Here is a 12,950-nt window from a genome sequence, read left to right as displayed (position 1 = left end):
CGAGGACGTCCATGGTCGGCAGATAAACGCGTTCGAAAGAGGGAAAGGAAGCGAGTCCCGGGTCTGAAGGAGCTGATAGCCTCGTTGTCCGTGATAGCCAGAGGTACAGGTCGGTGTTATCGCGAACACCGGTACCCTGTACGCCACAATTTCGAGGCTCATTTATTTACCGCCTGGTTCACGGTCGCCTCCACCTACCGAAAGACCCTTCCTCAGTCAACATCGCAGTTCGTTTCATTTTTATTTCGATCGTTTCCGCGACCGATGGAATAAGCGGAGGCGCCGCTGCATCAATCAACTGTCGAACGAGAGGCCGCTAATTGCACCGGCCACAATATCTTGATCAATCGAGCGTGGGGCGTTGGAATTAATTCGAACGATGACGTGCTCGCCGGAACGATGTCGGCTAATGTAGTCCGAGGACGAAGAGAGTAGAGTGGCCGGTCAGATAGGCTATCTTAAACGACCAGTTTTCTCTTGCTCTTCGCCAACGGAAATAAGAAACGTTTCTCCCATCCCTGGATAAAACGAACAAATTGCACCCCCCGCCGCGAGTTTGGCGCCTGCCCCGACTACCCTGCTGTTAATACGATTCCGAGATAAATTTGCAACGCGTCTCCGCGCGACGATAAGCAATTTTATCGGTTCTGATGGATTCTATTAGCCAGGCCACGGGGAACTTTCGTCCTCGTCTACCTTCTGTCGCCTGCATCGATCACCCGAAAGGATTATTTCTTATTTTCCGAGTTTCTTTGTTTCGCGGATTAAACAATTTCATTATTTCACCTTCGATGTAATAATTGTTTGCATATTGCAATTTGATACCGTATAAATTGTATCGGCGATGTGTAAATTCAATTCGTTTGGAAGATAGAACGTATTATTCACCGATACGTAAATGGTAATTACAAGGGTGTAATTAACATATATCAGCTACACGAACACCGACATCATATCTGTACCTTTACATTTTAATCAATATTATTAACGCAGAATTTAATTGAAAATTGCTCGTTACGCGATCATAGTGAAACGAAAGAAGTACACGAAAAATAAAAAAGGAAAAATTCTCTGTGTAATGTTTACGAGCGTGCTCTACCTGAACCAGAGGCTTCTCGAGTCGTCAACAATAACACTCGAGCATCGCGTTTATTTTGACCTAGGCGTTCTCGAGGAGCGACCAACATCGACATTCGTAATTGTATCGTGGCGTGCGTTGTCAGTTTGTCGCGGAACGTCGTGTACGACGGTACGGGGTGTAAGGTTTTCGAAAGTCATCGTCGCACCACGGGTTCAGACCACGATTACCAAGTTATTCTGTATTAAGTGGCCATTCTATCGCCCTCCTCCGGCATACCTTATTAGGACTGATTACGCCATAACGGCCGTCAACTCAATTCCCCGGCTCTCGGTCGTCGTCGTCACGTGTACAACGTTGACGAGTCGAAAAACTGCATCGTAACAGCCGTGTTGGAGAGCTAACGCCGTCTTATCGTGTTTTTTTCCATGTGAAAGGTGTGAAATGGCTGCCTGCTCGAGCCCTGGGTGTCACTCGTCCTCCAATCGGTGTACACTGGAAGCCGGATTATCGGGACACTCCGTTTAACCGATCATCCTTATATCTCGTACACGCATCTGGACGCTGAGGAAACTTGCTTGAAGGTGAAGACGCGGTGCTGTATCGTCAAGGTAAGTCTTTCTTTTTAAATATTTTGCATGCGCCTATGTACGATAACGAATTTATAACGTATGATTTCGAGCGAAGATAAACGAAGAATTTTCATTTCGAAATCTTCCATCGGGTTTAGCTCCACCGAGAGCGCATTCATTCTCGGCGAACAACAATGTTTTGCGGCTTAAAAGCAACAATTCCCGTGGTAAAAAGAAAGTCGAGGAGGAAAAATTTGCTATCGTTTGCGAGCGATTCGATCGGCAACGAACGGCCGACTCTTCGAATAAGGTGCGAGAAAACGGTTGCAAGGAGGAACGATAAAGGGTCTAGGCGAAACGATAACAACGAAAACGTTGGATCGTATTTAATTTAGGAAAAGCATTTTCATGGTGCCCGCAAGCGTTTGCACCGTGAAATATTATAAGTGTCAGCTAGCAGACACAATGGACCCGAAAGCTTACCATAAAAATGCGACTCCGGTATAACCCTCTGCCACTATGGCCTGTGTTCCCCTGTCGACTCGGCTAAACGACCGGCAAAATCAATATCGAATATAAACAAGCAACACGTTCGAATCGAAGCAATTCTAATAAGGCAATTTTAATAATAACCCAGCCCACCCTTCGCGTGCCCATTCATTACTTTCGTATGAACGAATTCGATCAGCCAAACGATCCGGTTTACCGTTAACTTTGTAGACCTCGATTAGACATCTGTTGCTATCATTTCGGTTCACTGACTAGCAGAATTTTAATGAAATTTTCCACTTGCTGTTTTGCATAATTAACGCGGTATTAATATTATTCGGTAGAATTTTCTTCTCTCTATAGAATAGAAGCATTATTATTCGAAAAGATTTCGTTAGCGGGCATAGAAGCGGTGAAACAATTCGTTTCATCGACACTCTAATTGCTTTCCGTCAGACTGAACAGGGTCGAGCAAAGAACTCGTTTCAAATGGTCGGGTAAAGCGGGAGAGAAGCTACGACCGTGTCGTAACTTACCTTAAGGCTCTCAAAGTAATTTCGATGCAGTGGCAAGTGTCGCAGAGATGCACCCCTACGGCTAAATCCTCGCGACATTTCGGCGCTCTCGATTAACGTAACGTTGAACACCAGCAACATCGGCTACCTTGCCTGCTAATATTAATTAAACGAGCTCGGTCATCTTTATTAACGCGTTCCATGCTCGTTTCGCCACGTTCTACCTTCTACGCAGCTAAAATCGTGACAATAGCTTTGGGAAGTATTAACAATTCGTAATTTTCAACTATATCCGGCTAACAAACGGGTCATTTGCGAAGCGACCTAGAGTTGTTAACGTTCGAGCGAATAGCAGGAGGGTAATTACGATTAATACGGGTTGGAAAGGAATATTTTAACGGAATTAATTTCTTGAAATAAATAATATAACAAATTGATCGATCGCGAAAACGATTAAAAAGAATAAAGGAGGATTGAAAAGAAAGAAGAGGTAGAGTAAAGAATAGCCGGAGGAAAAACGGTGACGATGCTTAATTCGCAGAAAGGCCACTTATTAGCCCTAGACGCCTTCTATCCCGAAGAGCACTCGTGAACGTCGCGACTATCGCTTCAATTGTCGAAGACAAAAGGGCCGGCTGCGAAGGTAAAGGGCGTTCGCTCTCGTTGGATGCTCTTCGAATAAAACGGACCATTTGGCAAGGGCCGGGATAAGGGTGAGAGAACGAAGGGTAAATATGCAAGAGCACCCCACGTTGGTCGCTTTCTTCCTTCGAGGAAAGAGGACGGATAGAGTTTGAAACTTTACTTCGAAACGCTTTACTCTCGGTAGTTGTGTTATTACAGGCAACCCCCGTAACTTCTCTTTCTCTTTCTCTTTCTCTTTCTCTTTCTCTCTCTTAAACGACGAAATATCAGCGTCAGCGTGTAGATTCTTCGAAATTACCGCACGACGCGTTTCCGAGCGCGACATTAGGAGAAAACCGGTGTGAAAATTCCACAGCCAGCAGCAGGAAATTTCCTTTTCCTTCGATTATCCCTTAGCGAAAGTCGACGCTGGTTAATTTATTATCGGCGGATCGCGCGCGCAACCGGGCTCCAATTATATGTTTCGACGGTCGTGAGGAAAACGTGGAAACCCTTATAAATAGGAAATTTCCAACGTGGGGTAGACGGGAGGACAAAGTTACGTCGTCGACGGTATTTCGCGAAAATTCCAGCTTAAAATTATCCTGAACCGAGAATTTCACTTGGTAAGGCCAGCTGATGTAAATATGGTGCAGCCTGGAACTAGGGGAGAGAGAGGAAATTCTTAACGTGCCGTCGTAAGACACGTATCGTTTCAATATAGCGAATTCGTCCACCGTCTTTCCGTTCGTACCTTCCTCGATTCTCGGCGAACAATAACGTTCGTCGATAATTAAATTTTCTTTCGATTATCCGCAGCATCGGAAACTCCGCGGAGATCCGATAAAACCTTGCGAGGAATAAATTACCCTCCGGCTAGAGGAAAAATATGTAGATTCGTAAAGGAAAAAAAAAAAAAAGAAATGTCGATCAACTTTCGAGATGTTTAATATTTCATAAAAGATTGCGTTGAACGACAGACGTTTAATTACAAAGTGTTCTTTTATTGCGGACCAGCTAGAAGTTTTCAAACTAGCGTTTCCGTTCGAAATCCGCGGGAAAGGAGGAGAACTCGAAAGACCATACGTCATAATTAAACAGAGTCGTGGGACAGGACCACCCGGATCGTGGGCCACCCCTATCCATTAGGCTCTATTAAATCAAAACGAACGACCAGCGAATAGCTACGGTCGGGCGTGTTCGTGAAATCGACCGTTTCGGATCGTGAATTGGCTGCCGATCTATCCACTCGATCGAAACGTTGCTCGCTGAAATAATTGGAAGTTGCATACTCCCTTGTTTTCTTCTCACCAACTGATTTATAGTTTGTTACACCGCGAGGGGTAGATAAAAGTTTCCTTTGTATCGCTTCATTGATTTCGTTGAAATTTTACACGCGTCACAATAGTAGAAAATCCCCTTAACAATGAGATCGTATGCTAATGTCTCGGAGGTTAACCGAGTGTTGATTGTAAGGTGATTTTATTGGGGGGAAAATGAATCAGCAGATTTTGAGTAATTGCTCGAGATTTGAAGCTCGTTTGCACGGGAAACGTGTTGCGTGCCGAAGTTAGATGGTTTGCAAATGAAGTTTGTAAAAATCGTGAAGCGAATGGTAAAGTTACTTCATTGAATATCTCAATGAAACCTCGATGAAAATAGAATTGAATGTTATATTGATTAAGTTACACCGAATGTTTTATTAAATTATGCTAACGAAATGGGAATTTACGAGTTTCTGAAAGTTAATTAGATCGCTTGATTAACGGCTTGAGAAAGTAATCAACGTTTTATCGCGCATGTATGACAAGCGGAAACATAGCTCAAGATTTATAGGCTTTCTAAAATTAACATTTCAAAGTGTTCCCTATATTCGTTAGTGTAATGAAAATTGGAAACCCGTTACAATTGACAAAATCAATTGCTCTTATAAATTTGAAATGAAAAACAAAGCAACCTCGTGTACAAATGCAAGATGTTCATAGAAAAGACCATGTGTCAGGGAAACGTGTTTCAAATTTTCACCTAGGACGTAACAATAAGTGGAAGGTGGAAAAAACGTCTGTTTCTCAGCGAATTATTCAGCGTGTCGGGTCGAAGTACAGATTTCAATGCGTCACCGTGTTGCCTGGTGGATCCGTCAGGGCCGGCGAAACGTTGTCACGGTAGCCGAATTTCGAAGCGATTTCCTCCTCCACAGATCTCGCCGACAATGATCCCAGATGCACGCGTGCAACTGACGTCCCGTTCCTTTCCTTTCGCTACCAGCCAAGGTAGAGGGTGGTTCATAGAAGCGAGCCTCGTGGTATCCGGTTAAATTGGTCACGGACCGGAACACGTGTTCCCTGCGATCCCTGACGAATCGTAGCTGCGTTTTTCCCACAGAAAGAAGAGCGTGTTCCTGCAACCTCGTACAGTTTGCTCGAGAAAAATTTTATTATTAATATAGTATATATATTTTTTAACAAGTTTCGTGCTCCCTGCTCGAAGTACAATGGGGATCTTGACTATCTGGTCACAAAGCGGACTCGAGACGGGCAAATATTGCTCGAGTGTCACCGTAAGATGGCAAATATTTTCTTTCTCGTCGCTTGGGAAACACGATGTTACGCCACTTCGCTTCGCGAGACTGTATACATCGGGTGTCGCGCCAAACAGGGGATGTTGGAAGCGTTTGCTGTTTGCTCTAGGCTACTTCTCGCGAGATCATTTTTTCCCTTCCTATCTTGAACGTTTCTATACTGAAGAAAGAATAATTTCGTTTCGCAACAATTTTCTGTAGAAGAAAAATAAAGGTGGCAACTGATGTAATTACGAGGTCAAAGGGTTAATTATTCGATGGGAACGAGGACACGTGTCAAGCGTTAACGAGATGACCCGATAACGCAAATTAAATGGCACACCGAATCGCTTGTTAAAGGACAAACTTATTAGAAAGCTCGTCAGTTTTCTTCGCGGTTTTTCTTTCTTTTCTTTCATCGAGACGCGGATAGGAAACGTGCTGCGGAATACATTTTTCCGAGACTTTCGTGGAGATGGGAAAACGACTTTTCAGAAAATTCGCAAGGAATTCCTAATTTTCCAATAAGGAGTTAACAATCGCTTTGTTTGTCAAATCGTTTTAATGAATAAAAATTAAAAACGTCCATAAATTGTATGAGAAGAAGGGAAGAGAAGAGAGGAAGTTTCGAAAAATCGTTTTCTAACGAAATACGAGTCGAATAGGTGGCTCGAAAGGGCAGCTGTTCGATCGTGAACCGACCGTTCCGTGCAGATCCTGAAGGAAAGCCTCGGTTCCGATGGCGAAAGCCAAGTCCTGATGGAAACTGACTGTGGCAGCGATCTGCCAGTGACTGGAATCTCTCGGACGTTGGAATGAACAGGCAAAAGGACAAACTTCATGGGAGATGCCCCGTGAGCGGGCGAGACGAACTCGGATTAGACATGGGTTATGGGGGTCTCTGCGCCACCCGGCTTTTCGGCTTCCATTCACTTCAGGATCCCTCTCGAGTGGATACACCGACTGCCTCCGTCCAATGCCTTTTTCTCGACAAAATTCACGGGAAAACGAGGAATTTCCTCCTGATCTCCTTACAATTCCTTAACTTTTTACTGGATCAGTCAATGTTAACACTTGGAATTTTGTTTCATAGAAAATCACGTTCTTCGTTTAACTTTGTAAGACTTTTTTAGCATTTCATACTTGTAGAATGATATCAGCGTTTGAAATAGACAATGGCTCGTTCTGAAGCAGGAAGCAGAGGAAAATCCATGCAAGAGAGAACGTGCCAGGTTTACCTGACGCACCTGATTACGAGTGAACGACCCTGTTTATACATACAAAACGGTAGCTGAAACGTTGATCGGTTTCTAAAAGAGCAACGCCGAGTTGCGGGTAAAATTAGCGTGAACAGCCTCTTACCACGCTTCAGCCAGCTTTCGCTCTGCTTAGATACCGATAAGTTCGGGTTAAACACACCCTCTGTAAACCTTTCATTCACCTTTTCATTTCTCTCCATTGATTCCGTTAACAACGTGAAATCAGCCTTTTCTTATAGAAACTATTCGAAAAAAAGTACCTATAATTGATTCGGTCGATTCAATTTCCTTTTCCTTTGACAAAAAATTTGGTGCAACGTTTCCTCGGGTTTAATAGAGTTTATTTGGAAAGTTCCTGGTTTTTCTATAATCGTATCGCGATATTTTATTCTCGAAACAAGTTCAACTCGAAAATTTTCGAGTACTTTAACTATAACGATTGTACGCTGCTCTCGTGACGATGCAGGCTTTCGATCAATCCCAATTTCCCGGAAGGAAACAAGGTAAATGGCACTGCATCGAATGAGAGAGCAGGCTGCACCAGTCCGAGTGAATTAGGGAGTCAGACCCACTATTGTGGGAATCGAGCAAATGATAGATGAACCGTCACCTGAGAACCGAGACAGTGATCGTTTGGATCATGAGAAAGAACCGTAGAATAGATCGTGGTGTTCGACAACGAAGGGTAAAAGGTACCAATGGAAGACCAGAGGAGCTAATGTTCTTCAGAATGTTGAACGTTTAAAGTACCTATTAGCAGAAGTAGCATATAAAAGCTTTCCAATTAATGAAAATCCTCTTAGTTGGAAGAAAGAAAAATAATTGCATCGACACCCTTCCAAAGGGTACCAGAAACGGAGGCGATCCGCGCGTTTAATTGCAAGGAAAGGATCGTCATTCGTAGGAGGGAAAACGCGCGAAAGGTGAACGCCAGTAAATCACAGGATCAAGCAGCCGGGTTTCCGCGGTCGCCGCTATTATCCCTTTCTGAGAAATGTTTAACTGAATTGCCGTCGGTAAATCGATGCTGCAGTTAGGCATTCCATCCGTCAGCCCGTTCGTTTCGCGTTGGGAACGCGAGTTGCCCTGTCAAATAAAAGGCTATATTTCGAAGCGGCTCGCGTTTCCCGGATCGGACGATCCATTTTCGCGAAGCAATTACTCGGTCGCCGTGAGGCCAGAGCTGGCTCGTCGTTAACTTTCGACGCTCGTCGATTCTCCGCCTCTGCTTCTGCCGTGTTGAAAACGTTTCACGATCCCGTTGCCGCAACCGACGCGAACGGAGAGAAAAGAAGAAGAGAAAACTGGCAAGCTGAAAAACTCGAAGGTCGGCTAACGGCGGATAAGCGAGACAAATCGTGGTCCGGCCACGAAGAGCCTGGAAAGCGTGACGATTAACGCCGTGGCTACGCGACACAATCGAATCCGAGCTCGAGCTTTCCGGCTAAACACGCGTGAAGTCCCTCGAATCCGCGGCGAAACGACAAAGGAACCTCCTAGCCCCAGGTCTCTTCTGACCTACGAAAAGTTTCGGACCTGACGTCTAACTACGAAATGACTCCTCAATTTTCGCTTCCCTTCAAACTCTGAAGGATATTAGAGAATATCTTCGGGGATCGATAGTGGATCGTTCTTGTAGCTCTGTTAAATCATTTTTAATATCTACCTTGATCGTCGTAGTTTGATAGAAAATCAAATATTCTTATTGTAGGGGGGAGAGAAAAATGGTGTCATATAATTTTACACGCCACGATAAATCATCGATTTTAAATCATCGAGCCGTGATTAATGATGGTGACCGGTTAAACGTGATTTATGCTCGGTTATTCTCACATTCACAGACAATACCTACAACCGCGTTATGTATGATAATTGAATAGGTTAAACGCGTTAAACTGAAAGTTGGAATTTTCGTTGAAAGTCTGCCAGAGTTTCCTGAAAATCGTAGGAAAATTCTTTGGTGACCCGAATTTTCGTGGTAACTAAAACGATCCAGCCGAATTTCCAGACGTTTCGATTGCATGGAACCCTCTGCCTGTTGGTAGTTTCCGTTTCCGGTTCGTCGCGAACGTTTGCCCGCACAAAGCGTTTCCCCGAGATCCAATCTAATTTCTCTGGAAAACGTTTAACAGGTTCCTCAAACGTAGCGAGCTGCGGCGTCGCGACGTCTTAATGGAACGTCAGGTTTATTCTGCGCGCTGGGAATGCTCGTTGCACCGGAAGTGGCATGGAAGTTCGCCTTCTTAATGGGTTGCTCGACGACCCGACCCGGTTTATCGCGTTCGATTTTTCGCGCCTGGTCGAACGCGACAAAAACTCGTCGGATCAAAGAAACACAGAGAAGGAGGAGAAGGGACACGATGGAATAAGAAAGGAGGAAAGAAATAAAGAAAGCGACGAGCGGCGAACAAAATGAAATTGATGGCGTAGACGTCGCGTTTCCGGTCCGCCTTTTCGATCGAGACGCGCGCGACCACGCGACCAAAGAAGATGGAAGACGATGGCTTTTTCGGACGATCGTCCAAAGAATTGGAACACGCGCACACCGCCACAGAAAGTGTCTCGAAACATTCGTTTCAATTTAATCCGTGAATCGGATCAGACGAGTTTTAAATGATTCTTCGTTTAAGCATGACGAATTAATTTCGAGCAAAAATATCGATCCCAGTGATTTCTTGCAGACCGATCCTTCGAGTTCGAACGAAACACTGAACTGGATTACTCTAGATTTTTAGTTTATTTTCTTGGAATTATTTCTCTGCGAGACTTTCTTAATTATACGTCTGATATTATTTCTCTGGTGTACATACCATTCGTAAATCCTGCGAGAACGCGCAAAAATAAACGATACTCCAACTTAAGGAAAACAAAGAGACCCCGGACCCTCGTATAATTTAATTAGTAAGTTCGCGGTTAAATCATTCGCGCAGGTGTATCGCGAACTCTGCTTATTTACTTGCCAAGAAATCTGAAAGGAAAGCGTGAAAGAAAGCTCGTAGAAAATGAAAGCAGATTACTCGGCAAAAACGAAAGGTATCCTCGATGGTTAATTGATTTGACAGGGAGCCATGGCGAAAGCGTAATCGCGCAAAGTTCCGCGAAAAGAGGATCGAAAGGAAACAAGGGAGTCCCATTGACCGCGATTAACGCATATCGAGTTTCTTGCGTGGAGTTGATCGCGGTTTAAAAATCGAGGAAATCGGCGAAGAAAGCATCCTAAGAATCAAGTAAAAACGCGTCACGTCCCTGCGATCTTACCTATGCCGCAGGGGACCACCCGCGCGCAACCTGCGTCAATTTCTTTTCTTTACATCCCACCTACTCCGCCCCTTTCTTCCTTCTTATTCTTTTTCTTCTTCTTCTTCTTCTTCTTCTTCTTCTTATTCGTCGATCGTTCTCCGCCCGTTCGACGATTTCTCTTCACCTCGATATTTGAAGAACCTAGGGAGATCTTGAAGAATTTTAGCACCCTAAAGAGACGCGCTAAAATTCGAAATTATCCGATTTAAAAATACCTAGCATTCGAATTCCACGAACTGAACGCATTTGTTTTGAAATTGACTCGGATTTTCTACAAATCTTCATCTCCTCCGCCCTTCTTCTTGACTCGTCCCCTTCGGTTTCGTCCCCTTTGCCGATTTACGAGTCGGGTAGAAAGTAGAAATGGACAGCCGGCTCCTTTTCTGGGGCAACGTGTCGCACGTGGTTCCTGTGTCGGAGTCGTCTTTCGATGCTGACCGTGTTCGACGCCACCCGCGCCGACGCAACGTCCGACGAGATAATAGAAAATGGTAATAATATATTGCATCGTAAAGCAGGATGAAATATAACGGGCCCTGTGTCTTTCTTTTTCTCCTCTTCTTCTTTTTCGGATGTCCGCTCGATACATGGGAGACGGTAGACGGTTCGCGAGCTCGGGGTGCCTCGTATATTCCGCCCTGTAATCCGGCCGTTCGATGGAAACAGTTTTGACTTTTCTGTGCTTCACTTTACCGGCTGCTTCGAAATGATTTTTAACCCGGGTATAAATTATATTCGGATTTCAGACACGCGCTGATTGGTTAGGTTCGAAAGGATTTATGGGGATAATTATTGTTTCAACGATAAGACTGTTGTTATGTTTCTTTTTAATTTACGCAGAAATAGAAGGAAACTCGTGTTGTTTTTCATCGTATTTTTCAGCGAGAAACTGGAAAACAAGATAACTCAGGGTAAAAGAGAATAGTAGAAAATATTTTCGATGGCAATTTCGATCATTCGCCGGCGGCCGGGTTATAATTCCGTGGACTTTCATTTCACGCCCGGCCAACAAATGTCCCGTGGCACAGCTGTTTTTGACAAATCCAGTAATCATATTTCATTCCCCGCCGGCGAAAGTTCACCGGCTAGCATCGACTGGCCGTATTCAACGATTTTCAACAATCGACCACGCGTTATCGCACGGGCAAGTTTGCGCGATTTTCATCCTCGCCGAAGAGAAAACGAAATAAAATCGACGAGAGAAAACGCTTCGCACCGAAAGTTCCTTTTTTTTTTTTTTTTTTTTTTTTTTTTAATTTTCAAACGAAAGAATTTCGCGTCCTTTCGTCGACGTATCCTCAACATTTTCATTCCACTAGCTTCGCCGATATTCTTGAAACGAGAACGAAAGTTCCTCCTTTGTTAAGATTAACTCGGGGATCGTCCGCGTGATAAATTTCGATTACGTGGTCGCGGCAAGCCTTGGAAGGAAAAGGGTTGCGTCTCGGCATAGGAGGTGGTCGGTGACCGGAATAATTAGGATCAACGGAAAAGAGAATATCTAAGCGTGTCACGTAAGCCGAGAGGGTTTCCAAAGGAGCCAACCCTGGCACAAATGTATTCACAGCGGGGTGGTCCAAGCGTGCGGTAAGAGTCAAAAGACATTACCACAAAAGGCCGCGGAAACGGCCCCTCAAAAAGGGGCAGTACCGTTCTTCCGCTGACAATTAGGAAGCCGGATTAGTATAACGAGTTTTCCTGCCGTTTACGTACGAGATGCGTCGCGTTAAGACTTCTAAATGTCGACTGGAGAACCGCGTTACATTGCCACGAGGATCCGGGGGAGAAACACCCTTTTCTTTCAGTTAGCTTGAATATCAAACTCACCGAAGGAAGTGCAAAATGAAAATTTAAACAATCTCTTTTGCGTTCTCGAGTAGAATTATTTTTTGCCCGAGTATGTTATTCGAGCCATCTCGAAACGGGTGGAACACGGATTGGTTGGCAAAGTTGGTCACACTCGATTCTCGTCGCGCATCGATACGATCGAACAGGACGCAATTCTCTTTGTCGTCGAGATATTGCTTCTCGAAGCGATTGCAGGACGCTCGGATCGAGCAATCGCGAGATTGCCGCGGTTTTTCCGACTCGTCGATACGCGTCGATGAGTCGGCCGCTTCCGCGACTCTTTACCTTATTCACGGCCGCGTTTTCATACAACCATCCTCTCCTACGGCTCGTACCACGGCCAGAGGGATCGCCGTGGTTGGTCTTTGCGAGAGAAGAAGAAGAAGAAGAAGAGAAAAAAAGGGAAAAGAACCCATAGTGGAAATTGCTGTTACGGCTGCTCGACTGAAAGCCGGTGCACGCTTCTTCTGCGAACGGCAGAAAGAGAGAAGAGCGATCAGCATCTTCCCTCGCAGCGTACTACTCGTACCCCTGACCATTATCCCGGCCCATGGATCTAGCATGCTACTCGAGTGACGTTGTCAGCCGAAGAATTCGAAAATGAAAGTCCCATGTTTCGCGGAATCGAATGAAATCCGTGGAAAGAAACGGCAGACAATCTTGTCGCTTCGTACGATTGTGCATGAAATTCTGTTTGAAAGCTTT

The 12,950-nt window shown here is 44.7% G+C and overlaps 1 long non-coding RNA gene across 2 annotated transcripts in view; it reads left to right on the top strand.

Moving 5' to 3' along the window:
* Nucleotides 1–12,950, top strand: part of LOC143305466 (uncharacterized) — a 140,618-nt gene that overhangs the window by 33,795 nt on the left and 93,873 nt on the right. For both annotated transcript variants that reach the window (XR_013062421.1, XR_013062420.1), the window contains exon 2: nucleotides 1,516–1,689. This is a non-coding gene — a long non-coding RNA (uncharacterized LOC143305466). The remainder of the gene's footprint in view (nucleotides 1–1,515; nucleotides 1,690–12,950) is intronic.

The sequence above is a fragment of the Osmia lignaria genome, chromosome 2 (assembly GCF_051020975.1).
Source record: "Osmia lignaria lignaria isolate PbOS001 chromosome 2, iyOsmLign1, whole genome shotgun sequence".
Classification (NCBI taxonomy): domain Eukaryota; kingdom Metazoa; phylum Arthropoda; class Insecta; order Hymenoptera; family Megachilidae; genus Osmia; species Osmia lignaria.
This window is presented reverse-complemented; position numbering and strand designations above follow the sequence as displayed.